Source organism: Rousettus aegyptiacus, unplaced genomic scaffold, assembly GCF_014176215.1.
Source record: "Rousettus aegyptiacus isolate mRouAeg1 unplaced genomic scaffold, mRouAeg1.p scaffold_m13_p_14, whole genome shotgun sequence".
NCBI classification, from domain to species: domain Eukaryota; kingdom Metazoa; phylum Chordata; class Mammalia; order Chiroptera; family Pteropodidae; genus Rousettus; species Rousettus aegyptiacus.
The window spans coordinates 27488006-27500030 of NW_023416289.1; the positions used below are offsets into that span (position 1 = coordinate 27488006).

Consider the following 12025-nt stretch of genomic DNA (forward strand, 5'->3'; position numbering starts at 1 on the left):
TTGGCTGGACTTTGGCACGTGATGGACACCTGCCTGTGTTCTTACCTGGGAGGGTCCTGGAGTAGCTCCTTGGGCTATATTTCTGTCAGCGAGACCCCTCGGAGTAGGTTCCTAAGTATGTCCTGCCCCATCACTAACCCCCTGAGAGGACTGAGTCCTGAGACCCCAGCCCACCTGCCCCTGTGCCGGTCCACTGTGTGGGTAGCTGTCTGAAAGCTCTGCTTGTTTGAGAGATGGGCGGAGCTGGGAGGGCCAGGCCGGCAGGTGGGGGGTGTTGAGGAAGCTGGCCCGCCCTGCCCTCAGGTCTGGGGCTTCCATCTAGGACATCCATCTCCAGGGCAACCCTAGTCCCCACCTCTTTCTCTCTATGACGTGGACTTGGCAAGGGAAGGAGCTGGGCTTTGGGCCAGGGACGGACTCTGCTGGCCAGGAGCTTATGGGCCATGCAGCTCTCTGAGCAGCTTCCAGACCCTGGCAGATGGGGATAAATGGTCAGGCAGCAAAGGGGTGGTGGGCAGGGTTGCTTTGTGGGGAGCCATTTCCCCCAATCCCCCCAGCACACTCAGAGCCTTGGACAAGTGTCTTCTCCTGCACCATGCTTCACTTTCCTCATCTGAGAAATGGGAATGAAGGCTAATGGGACTGCCCGGCTCACAGGGCAGGGATGAGAATTAAATTAACTAGGACATGACGAGCACTCAGTGTAGATCCTGGCACCCTGAGTCCTGTAAGTGCTGGCTGGTGTCCGTGCCATTGTTATTTGTAATTCCTAGTCACCCAGCTGGCACCTCCTCCAGGCAGCATGAAGCATCCCTGAGGCTGTTTCCCTGACCTGTCTCCACCCCAGCTGCCCACCCCAGCTCTGGATAATATCCTGCCAAACCATGACCTTCAGGGACCCTCCCCAACCCCTCCCTGGACTGGCACACACTCACACAAGGCCCGGCCCCCTGCCCTGGGGCTGCCTGGGGCAGGGCAGGGGCATAAGGCCCACATCTACCAGCTGCTCCCTGTCAGGCTGCGGTCCTGCCTGGAGGTTGGGGGTGCAGCTTCACAGCCGGAGACCTGCCAGGAGCCCCATCCCACTGTCAGGCACCTCCCAGGGAGGCTGCTGCTGCTCAGAAACATGACAGTGACTAATGGTTTATTACACACCTGCCACCTCTCATCGGGTGGGTGGGCACAGCCCCCGGGCCGGCTGTGTACTGCCGGCTGGACGGCGGGGCGGGCACAGGGGACGAGCATGTTCAGACACGCGGACACACACGGACACACACAGGCGCAGGGACACACAGGACAGACATGCACCTGGCAAGGACACAACGCACAAGGGTACGCACGTAGATACATGTATACACACACAACCAGAATCACATGCACACACAAGCACCAGGACGCTCTCTCTCTCTCTCTCTCTCACACATACACGCACACGCACACACACACACACAGAACCCCGTCATTCCCTCTCACTGGAGCTCTGAACCCCTCTCAATCTCCCCGCTGCCCGTCCCGCCCCCCTGCAATGACGGCTTCCGCGCCAGTGCTGGCAAGGGCAGGGCCTCTTCCAGATGGACAGGGGCTTGTCGGGGGACACATCTATTTATTTGGGGCATAACTACCCAACAGTCCATTTCTGACCCCCTGTTCCCCACAAATGTTTTATATATGGTAACAGCAGTCTTTTGCCAGGGAAAGGAAGCTGTCACACTAGGAGCCCTTGTGCTAGGCCAGGTGGCTGGGCTGAGTGCTCCCAGGGACACACATGGCCATCCTGCAACACGGAGGCTTTGTGGTTCCCAGGTGCAGCACTCAGTGTCTGCCTGGGGTGTGGTCTTTTGCTGGCAATTGCCGGCTGCAGAGAGTACAGCTTTGGAGCTGTGGGGGAACTGGGGACCTTCAGGCCTGGGATTCTTCTGGCAGGCAATGCGCGAACCTTGGTCGATACAGGTCGGCCTCCAGCTGGTGGGACACGGGTGCAACCAGAACTTTGCCATGAGCTGGCCTTCCCTTGTAGGGGGGCAGGGCCCCCGCTCAGCTCTTTCCGATATTCTTAAGCCCTTAGTCAGAGGAAGATCCATTTCTCATGTGTCACTCGCGTGCGGTATAAAATCCAATGAGAGGACACTCCTAATTTATCACAAACGATGGGGACAGGCGTTCCTGAACAATTGTCTTTGTGCTGTCGCAGCCTCTTTGGGAGACCAGCAGCACCGCCTGGGGATACACGAGGGCGTGGCTCGGTGTCCGAGGCCCAAGTCGCAGCGTTGCCGGTTCCCAGCCACAGAGCCTGCGCAAGGTCAGAACGTTCCCCAGGCTTCGCTGCTCCCACTGCCAGGCGGGCGTGGGACAAGGGAAGTCCTCCTTGTATCGTGACACCAGCGACGCGGGGTGAACACCGGGGAGGCGGCTGGGGCTGCCGTGCGAGGTCGCGCGGGGTGCCCGCCGCCCCGCGACGGGGGTGCCCTTCCCGTCCTGGTCTCTGCGAATGCGCGCCCTGCATGGCCGGCAGCGCTGCCGCGCTGCGCAACTGAGTGGTGGCTCCACGTCGTGCCGCATGGGCCCTAGATGTTGTTTCTGAGCTACGGAATGTCGTCTGTCGTGGTTAATGACATCTTTATTAACCAGAGATAGTGGAAGCCGGAAACCGATGGGGTTGGGGTCGGGGCACAGAAACAGACCGAGATCGAGTCTCCAGTCACAGCCATGTTCCTGGGGGCCGGAAGCTGAACGTTTATAGGAGCCGACATCCAGCCTGGGCCGACTCCATTTTCCTTCTTCCCTTCTAGCTGTGTGTTGAAATGAGCATTTGCTGGGCGTGATTAGGGTCTAGACGTCTTCAAGATCCAGATTCGTGCTCCCTTAAGTTCAAACCCTGCCTCTGCTCCTTCTGAGCTTTTGTTACGAGGCAGATGCCCTCTCTGTGCCTCGGTTCCCCCTGGTTGCTGTGAGGATCTGAGAGCCAATCCCGGTCCGGTGCTTAGCACAGTGTCTGGCACGTGGTAACAGCGGTGCGGGCGAGCAGGTCACCACCTGAAGTCTTGGCCCCGCGAAGGCTTTTGTCTCTTTGTTGGGCAAACGGGCTTCAGGCTGGCCGGGGTTGGGCCTCTTCAGCCAGGAAGGCAGGGCCTCCGCTTGGGTACTTGGCTCCAGCCCTGAGAAGTCCTTGGCAGGATGTACTTGGAGCGGGTGCTGGTGCTGAGTGCTTTGATGGAGGCGCTGGAGGACTCCTGCCCCCGCTGCCAGGTGGCAGCTGCTTGGAGGGCACAGGCGGCCGGGTTTGGCTGCAGCTTCTCCAGCCCTGCGTGCGAGCCCCCCTCTTCCCAGTTTTGATGGAAAGGCGCCTTATGCAGCGCGAGTGCCTCCCTGTTCCCTTCACTCCCCTCTCTTCCCTTGTACGTCTCCAGCTGAGCTGGGATCCAAAGTCTGTTTTCTCTCCAACTAGTGCTATGTTTATCTTCTTGGGAACTTCTTGTAACACTGGGGAGCTCGGAGCTTACAAGTCAGGGCAGGAGGTTTAGAAGCTCGGGCAGCCTGAGAGGCTCTTTACTTGTAAGTCGATCTCTCCCCAGAAGCCTCTTTGAATGTTTAGCAGAGACTTACCACGTAGGGCCCCTTCCATGCTGGGCCTGAAGACCCTTTATGCCTCTGTTTATTACAGCTCCTGCTTGCCCAGATCTGGTTGCGTATGGCTGGTCTCTTGGCTAGCGTGTGACTCTGTGTGTCTGTCTGACTGATTCAGATTTCCATAAAATAAAAAAGAATTTAACTTGGGCAATTTAATAAACTGATAAACTGAGCGTTGACTTAAATGCAGTTCATAATGGCACGAAGATAAAAGCAGCTCTTTATACCTGGCAAAATTGCTATTAAGAGGGTCTGTTTGCCTTGAAGTCTAATTTCTTTCCAAATAAGTTCACGATCATGATTTCAAGTGGAAAAGAAGGAGTCAGCTGAGCCGCAGACACGACTGTTCCGAGGCTCCGGGTAGGGCAGCCCAGGGTTGGTGGTGAGCCCCGTAACTGGTCACGAACCACCCTCCAAGGGTTATCGCACTTGTGGCCCACCTGTTCACCATCCCAGCCCTGGTCTCTACCTACCCACTGCCCTGCTTTCCCCATCGATGGGCTTCAAGCTGATGGATTGGCACTCAGGGACCTGAGCGCTCACGGTTTGGCACCATGTGAGTTTAATTGTCTTGAAGAGCATCATTTGTAAGACTCTAGCTGTGTCCACAGCAACTTTCATGCATGACCTTCGAGTTGAGAGCAGAAACCACTTGAAAATTGGGCATCTCTCCCAGCAGCCCTTTGCTTATATCGTCGCCATGATTCTAATCCCATGAAGTTATGATCGCCCATTCGTACGCCTGTCTCCGCCTCTATACTGCCGTGTGTGTGTGTGTTTCCTCACAAATATCTAGCACCTATGATGTGTCAAAGACTGTATTAGACACTGGAGGGCACATTGGTACACAAAACAGACACAAACTCCTGCCCCCAAGAACTTTTGTTTAAGAGGAAGGCAACTAACTCACAAATAAGCAGGTAAATGTGTGATGCCAGATGGTGACAGGTGCTATGAAGAAAAGTAGGGTAGGAGACATGGAGAGGGAGGGCTGCGACTTTAGACAGGTGGTCACAGAAGGCCTTGCTGAGGAGGTGCTTGGATGGAGAGGTCCAAGCCAAGGGACAAGTAAGTGCAAAGGCCCTGAGGTAGCCCATGCTCAGCACACTTGCCATCTACATGAAGGCAGGGACCGTATCTTTCTGTCTTCTTAATCTCTCCAGGGCCTGGCACAGTACGCATAATAGCTGCTCAATAAATGCTGTTGAGTAAATGCAAATTTTTAAGTCAGGTGGTACCGAAGGACAGGATGGCAGGAAGAAGTTAAGAGGAAATGAGATTTTTATAAGTAACGGGGGCATGTGTCTTCCTGAACTTCCTGGGCCGAGGGCTGATGTTCTTAGCAGGTCCTTGCTCCATATTCCGTTCCAGAACCTTTCTTTCCTCTCCAAGACTCTGCTTTAAAATATAAAATTCTAGTGACTACAGGCCACCCGCTTTTCTCCAAGGTTTCGGTGTGGTCATACTGGGGTCAAGGATGATTGATCCTTTCTCTCCCTCCATCTCCCCATCTCCAGACTTGGGTGACTCTGGGGAGGGGCTGTGAACTCCCTAGATCGCACACACGGCAAAGAGCGTTTATTGAGCAACTCCTGTATGCCAGGTCCTGTGAGTCAGGGAACAATTTTTTTCTTAGTTGTATTAGTTTTCTGTGGGTACAGTGACAAATCACCCTGAACTTGGTGGCTTAAAGCAACACAGGTTCATTACTTTATAGTCTGGAAGTCAGAAGTCTAATACAGGTCTCACTTGGCTAAAATTAAGGTGTAGGTTGGGCTGTGTTCCTTCCATAGGCTCCAGGGAAGAATCCATTTTCTTTCCCATCTTCCAGAGGCCACCTGCATTCCTTGGCTCATGGCCCCACATCTCTACGACCTCTTACTTCTGTCATCGCACCTCCTACTATCTAAGCCCTCCCACATCCTGCTAATAAGGACCCTTGGGGTCGCGTTGGACCCACCTGGATAATGCAGAACAATCTCTCATCTCAAGGTCCATATCTTCATCACAGCTGCAAAGTCCCTTTTGCCATATAAAACGATACATTCACAGGTTACAGGAATTAGGATGTGGACATCTTTGGGAGGCCATTATTTGACCTGCCACATCAGTTATTCTGCTGGGCTGAGCTGGCCGTGTGCAGCTCGTGCGGTGTCCAGGCTCCTGACCGAAGAGCAGGCCGGTTGCTGAGGACTGCACTGGGAGATGGGAATTTACTGAGGGCTGGCTCTGCATCAGCCACAGTTGTGGGCGCTTTGCCAGGACCGGCCCCTCATGCCTTACAGCTGTGCTGCCAGGAAGGACCTGATTTTCCCAGTTCAGCCCCAGCAGGCACTCTCTGGGCCTCTCTGGGCCAGCTCACACCTCTGGAATGTGGGGATCGCAGAACCTTTCTCATGGGGCTGTTGCCTTGAGGATGACCTCAGTTACTAACCACCGCATTCAGAATTGGAATGGGGGTCCCTACACCGCCCTAACTTGGGGTGTCCTAGGAGGGGCTGGATTCTCACCCACTCCCGGAGGTCCTAGGTGTAGTTTGGCGTTTGCCCAGCAGGTGGTGCAACGAAGTGCTGAGAACAAGGCTTGAGCCACAGCCCTTGGGCTGCCCATACCCCAGTCTCCCTGCCATGCTGCCCACCCCGGCTCTGGGGAAGGACATTCACCCCAGAGACCTAGATAAGGCTCTCTCCTAGCCTTTCACCATCGCACCCCAGGAAGCAGCCTGTGGGCCCACCTTCTGTCACACTGGCTGTGCCTTAAGGCAGCTGAGACTTGGTCCCCACCCCCAGGGAATGCCCAGCCCTTCTATCCCCAAATATGCCAAAATGGGATCTCATAAGGGGCAACATGGCAGAAAGGGTGCAGTGCAGCTGGGAGGGCTCCAGAGAGGCGGCATCACTTGAACTGGGTATCTGGACCCTTGTAGGGCAGAGAGGGAACCCCTCAGGGAGGAGGCTGGAGAGAGAGCTAAGACCTTGACGACAGCTAGGCTTCTCCCCTCCCCAACTTACCTTCCTTCCCCTCTCTGTGTCTATAGGGCACTAGAGATCGCAGCCCCGGGGTGCGCCCCTCCTGGAATTCCCCCAGAGCCCGTGACCTCACCCTGCCTCTGCCCGTTCAGCAGGCCGATCCCCTCTGATAGGGCTTGACCCTTCCTCAGTTCCAGCAACCTCTCTGCCTCTTCTTCCCCCGTCACAGTGCCCCCTTTGTCCAGGGCACGAAGCCTGTGCCCTCCCCTTCTGCCTGAGCTGAGCCGTCCTTGGCCCTTTCTCTCCGGCATTTGCCCTTGGCGTTGCTGACCTCCAGGAATGCCCACGTGGAGGGCTCTCGTGGCTCGGAGCGTGTTACAGCGCCTGGTGCCCGGTGCATAGCAGGTGCTCAGAACAGACTGTTGAATGATTATGTGGATGAACGAGGGTGCCTTTTGTTGGGGAGTCATGCTGTGAGATCCCCCTTGGGATCTGGGGTCCTCTCTGCTCCCCAGGACACAGCAGTTCTCCTTTGGGCAGTGAACACCTCAGGCCACTGGGTCCTGCTGGGAGAAGTACAGGCCAGAGTTTGCAGGGAAAGCAGGAAGTGGCCATGCCCCTCCCAGATGCCCCCACCCTCCGGAGTCCGCGGGCTTCTGTCTGAAGCTCGGGGGTGTGTGCCAGCGGGTGGAGGCTGGGGGGCAAGAGGAGGGCCTGCCACCCACCCGCTTGGTTGTGCTGTGGCTTGCTCTCTCTCGCACACACGCTCTCTCTCTTTCTCTCTCTCTCTCTCTCTCTCTCTCTCTGAACTGACTTCTCAGGAGTTTGCTCCTGAACCTGAACTGCAGACCTGAGAGAGAGTCTTTCTCTGCTCCTGCAGCCACTGCACTGCCTTCCTCATCCCTCCCCAGGCCGAAGGGAACTGCCCTAAGGTGGCCAGGCCAGGCCAGGGGGCCAGGGACTTGGGACAGTCAGTTCTCATGGACCAGAAGAGCCCTAAGTGGGAAGTGCTCCTGCCGGGTGAGTCCCCCAGGATGGCCCCATGCAGGGCCATGGAGGGGGGTTGTGGGTCCTGGGATGGTGCCCAGACTTCCAGAAGACAGAGATGGCAGAATGCTGAGCGGTGGCTCGGCGAGGGGTGTGTGCACTGGCCGCAGGGGTACCACGGTGTGTGTGCGTAGCATATGAGCATGGCCCAGGGGACAGAGGTAATGTCCCCAGGCACCCCGGTCTGAGCCCAGAGGAATCCTAAGGGGGCGTGGCAGAGCATTCAGGCATGGCGACAAGCATGCAGCCCCTGGGGGCCCTCCCTGGGCATGTCCCCAGTGCCTCTGCCATTGGCAGCTCCTTCTTTCCGCTGAGTCATTACGGAACACAGGCTGACACGGGGCCTGGTGCTGGGCACCTGCGGGTGAGCACAGGTGAGTCTGTTGTCCTCTCAGGCGCCAAGAGCAAAGGTCAGGTGTAACTCCCTGGGAGCCCGCAGAGGTCACTAAGTCCACCCTCCCTTCCTCCATAGGAGGAAACTGAGGTGCAGAGGAGGGAGCGCCCCTGCCAAGGGTTGCCCAGTCACCAGGGGCAGAGGCTCTAGAACCTGGATGTCCTGTCTCCCAAGCCACCTCCCACTTCCGGAAGTGGGAGGAATGTGCCTAAAGGGCCAGGAGAGGAGCCAGGTAGATCTGGGAGCTCAGGAGCAGGTAGAGAAGGCCAAAGACACATGTAGTGGGGCCCAGACACCGAGGAGACCCTGGGAGGACACAGGTGTTCATGGCTCGGGTGACACTGATGCCCTGGAGCTCCTCGTTCCCGTGCCAGGCGGGCCACGAGGGCTTCTCCACCTCCACAGGCGACGTGCAGGGCCCTGGGCTGGGAGGTGGGAGGCTCGACCCTGGTCCTGCCCCTCCACTCCTTAGCCTGGATTCAATCTGATTAAGAAGGGATGCACTAACAATGGGAGCACGCTGCCCTGCCCATCCGGGAGCCGGCCGGCTGTGAGGTAGTGAGCTTTCCTTCACCAATAGTACTCAAGCAGGATCTGCCAAATCCTTTGGAGAGTTGTGGAGGGGCAGAGGTCGGATGGAACAATCTTTCTTCTGCGTCTCAGATTCCGGTTCCCTCTTCCTCTGTGTACCTCATTTGTACAGCAAGAAGGACCATAGCAGCATGCATTTAGTAAGCACCCACTGTATACCAAGGCTCTGCCACACTTGGCAGGTGCCAGTTCACTGAATCCTCACAACACTCTGTGAGGTAGGTGCTTTTCTCCCTCCATGTTCCCGGTAAGAGGACCGAGGCACAGAGGGGTCAGGTAATGTGCCAGTGGTCACCAGGCTGGTCAGTCGAATGGCAGAACTGGGGTGCAGCATGTGGCACAGAGCTTGCATCCTGAACCACCATGCAGGCTGAGATGTGTCTTCAGTGACAGGAAGTCCAGTTCCACTTAGGCAAACGTTTCCTGAACTTCGAGAATTCCAGAAGGTTCTCCGGAATAGCTGCAGGGCTTTGGCTGGAAAGACAGTGGGCCGTGGCCTTCCAGGCCCCAGGTCCTCTGCCAGGGCAAGGGCAGCCCCAGACCTGCCAGGACAGGCAGGTGCCATGCAATAAGGCACCTGTGGGGATGGGAGGCGGGGCACCTTGTCTGCCCAGGGGGATCTGGGGGAGCACTGCTGGGCCCCGCCTGCCTCGTGGGTGCTGGAATGGCAGCCAGGGGCTGTCGGAGTCTCTCTGTTCCCATCACGTGGGCACAGCTCCAGCTCTGGCCCCTTCCTCGCTCCCCTGGCTGGTCAGGCTGGCCCCACCTGCTTGCCTGCATGGCTGGCGGCAGGCTTGCCCCAGGTAGCCCTTGGCCCCATTCCCTAAACTGCCCAATACCCGTGCCTGCACCTTCTGGTATCCAGACCATCTTAAACAGAGGAACAAAGCTGAGCACTCGCCTGGGTTGGTGGCCAGTGTCTCCTTTCTTCCAAGTGCAGCTCAGCCCCACCTCTTCCAGGAAGCCTTCAGTGATTGCTCCATCCTCAGGATTTCCTTTTTTTTTTTTCTTCTCTCAATAATGTCTTTTCCTCAACTCCAGAGTGGGAAGGGAGCTTACTTGGTTTCTACCAGCTCTAGACCAGGGCACATTTAAGAGTATAGGAGGCGCTCTTATTTACCCTGTGGGGGTGTTAGTGAGCACTGGAATGCCCTCAGCAAGCCGACACAATCATTGGCTATTTGAGTGTTGCCTTCTCTGATGGTTTCTCTTTCTTGTCAAACAAAACAGACAAGAATGGAACAGGGGAAAGAGGGAAAGAGAAAGGGAAAGGGAAAGGAAAATTAAAAGCACAGTCTCGGTTTCCTCATCTGTAAAGTGGGAGTCTGGGGGCAGCTGCCACAGTCATTGTGAGGGCCGGAAGAGGTAATGTGCATGGCGAATGTTCACTCATAGCATTGTTGTTGCTAGTAAGTGTCTTGCCCTCACTTGCATCCTTCCAGCACCAAACTAATGTCAGGCAGGCCTCTGATGTGCTGATTGCTGCCTAGAAGAAGGTCTGCACACAGTGGTGCTCAGTAAACATGTCCAGAATGGGCGGGTGGATGAATAGTGGAGGATGGATGGATGGACGGTAGATGGATGGACGGGTGGGTGGTTAGAGGCTTGACTAACGTATGGATGCGTGCTGGGTCTCCTCTCTGCCCAGGCAGGCCTGGAGCCCCTGGCCCCCTGGTAACAGGCAGCTGGCTGGGGGTGGGGGCAGGACTACGCCCTGGCTGCCGGCCGGGCCTCTCTCTTGCCTTCCCTCCTGGCACCTCGGGACAGACAGGTCAAGTGGGTTTCCACATCAGCAGGTCCTTACCCCATCCCTCTGGGGACCGTGTGTGTGCGTCTCTCTTTGCATGCTTGTACGTGCGTCTGTGTCTCTGTGCGTGCATGAGTACGTGTCGTATGTGTCACTCTGCGTGTGCGGTTCTGAGTTCGTCTATGTGTGGTTCTGCGTGCGTGTCAGTGTGCGCGTCCAACAGGCCCGGCAGGCGAGGTGGCCCCTGTGGCTTTGAGCCGAGGGAATTAGTAAGCAGACAGTGGCTTTGGCAGCCGGCCAGGCCCACCATCCCCGAGAGTGGGAGGGATGCAGACACGACACATTTGATCTGCTGGTTCAGTGGGGGCTGTGGAAGAAGAGGCCCCTGAGGCTGGCTTTCGGGACCCCGAATACCGCTGCCACCCTGAGGCCAGAAGGCGGCCCCTGTCCTCTGTAGGGTGAGGGCAGATGAATGGACAAGGGCCAGTCTCCCTGCCCCTTCACCTCAGTGACCACAGTACCACACCCTCCCTTATAGGGGCTGGGAGACTATCCCAGACACCCCTTGCTCCCCAGATACGGCATGAAAAGTGCTGTGGACAGGGCTGGCTGGAATCCCAGCACTGCCATTGAGAGCTGTGTGACCTGGACAAGCTGCCTAACCTCTCCGGGCCACTTCCTGACATAAGCTTCGCTGGCAGGGGCTGTAAGGATGGAGTAGGTCAGGACGTAAAGCCCTCAGTACGACCCAACTTGGCCGTGTGAGCTTTCAGCACTCTGGTTGTCACTGTCCCCACCATCATTGCTGTTCTTGTCTGGGAGCATTTGAGTCCCAGTGTCACCTCCTGGAGCACCCACAGCCCACCTTCTTCAGGCGGGGAGAAACATAGGAATCGCAGGACCTTGACTGGGCCGGGGAGTCCCACATTTGATCCCTCCTGGGCCCGAGGTGGGAGGCAGGCCTCCAAGGTGAGACAGCTGCCTTATCTGGAATGGTGTAGGTGCTCGGAACTCTCCAGAAAATGCCATCCTGGGGGCAGCACCTGGCCATCCTTTCTCACCCCTCAGCATCCTGGCCTCTGCCCCTCTCTCCTCCATACCCAACGGGGTACAGAAAGGGAAGGAACATTTATTAAGCACCTGCTGCATGCCAGCTGTTATTTTATGGTTAAGGAAACTGAGTCTCAAGAAAGTAAGGGGGCCTTTCGCAGACATACTTGCAATTCTGAAGCAGGAATCTCTATCAGGAACCAAACTCTGCACTCTGAGCTGGCCTCTCTCCCACCCCCTTGGGCCTGAGCAACTTCCCTTGAGCTCTCGAGGTCCCCAGGTGTCCCTCCCCTACCACAGAGCCCATGTCCTCTCCCCAGGTTGGCTTCTCGCCCCCACCCCCAGGAAGCAGACCTGCAGCACAGTCTCAGGCGCCAGGCCGTGAAGACAGTTCTGCGCACCCTCTCTGAGCCTCAGTTTCCCCATCTGTAGAATGGGGTGACTGAGAGTCCCCATCTTCTCTAGTGCTGAGAAGATGTTAGGAGAGCTGCTGCTGCGGTGGCCCTGCCCTTCGGCCACCATCCCTGGCCTCCATCCGCGGGGACCGCCCCAACCCCCAGGGGCTGGTCTGGGGTGAATTCGGTGGCTGGGTGGGCTGGT

At 57.0% G+C, this 12025-nt stretch overlaps 1 protein-coding gene across 3 annotated transcripts in view; it reads left to right on the top strand.

Moving 5' to 3' along the window:
* The window catches only part of GSE1 (Gse1 coiled-coil protein), a 407380-nt gene that overhangs the window by 147328 nt on the left and 248027 nt on the right, over nucleotides 1-12025 (top strand). The window lies entirely within an intron of this gene.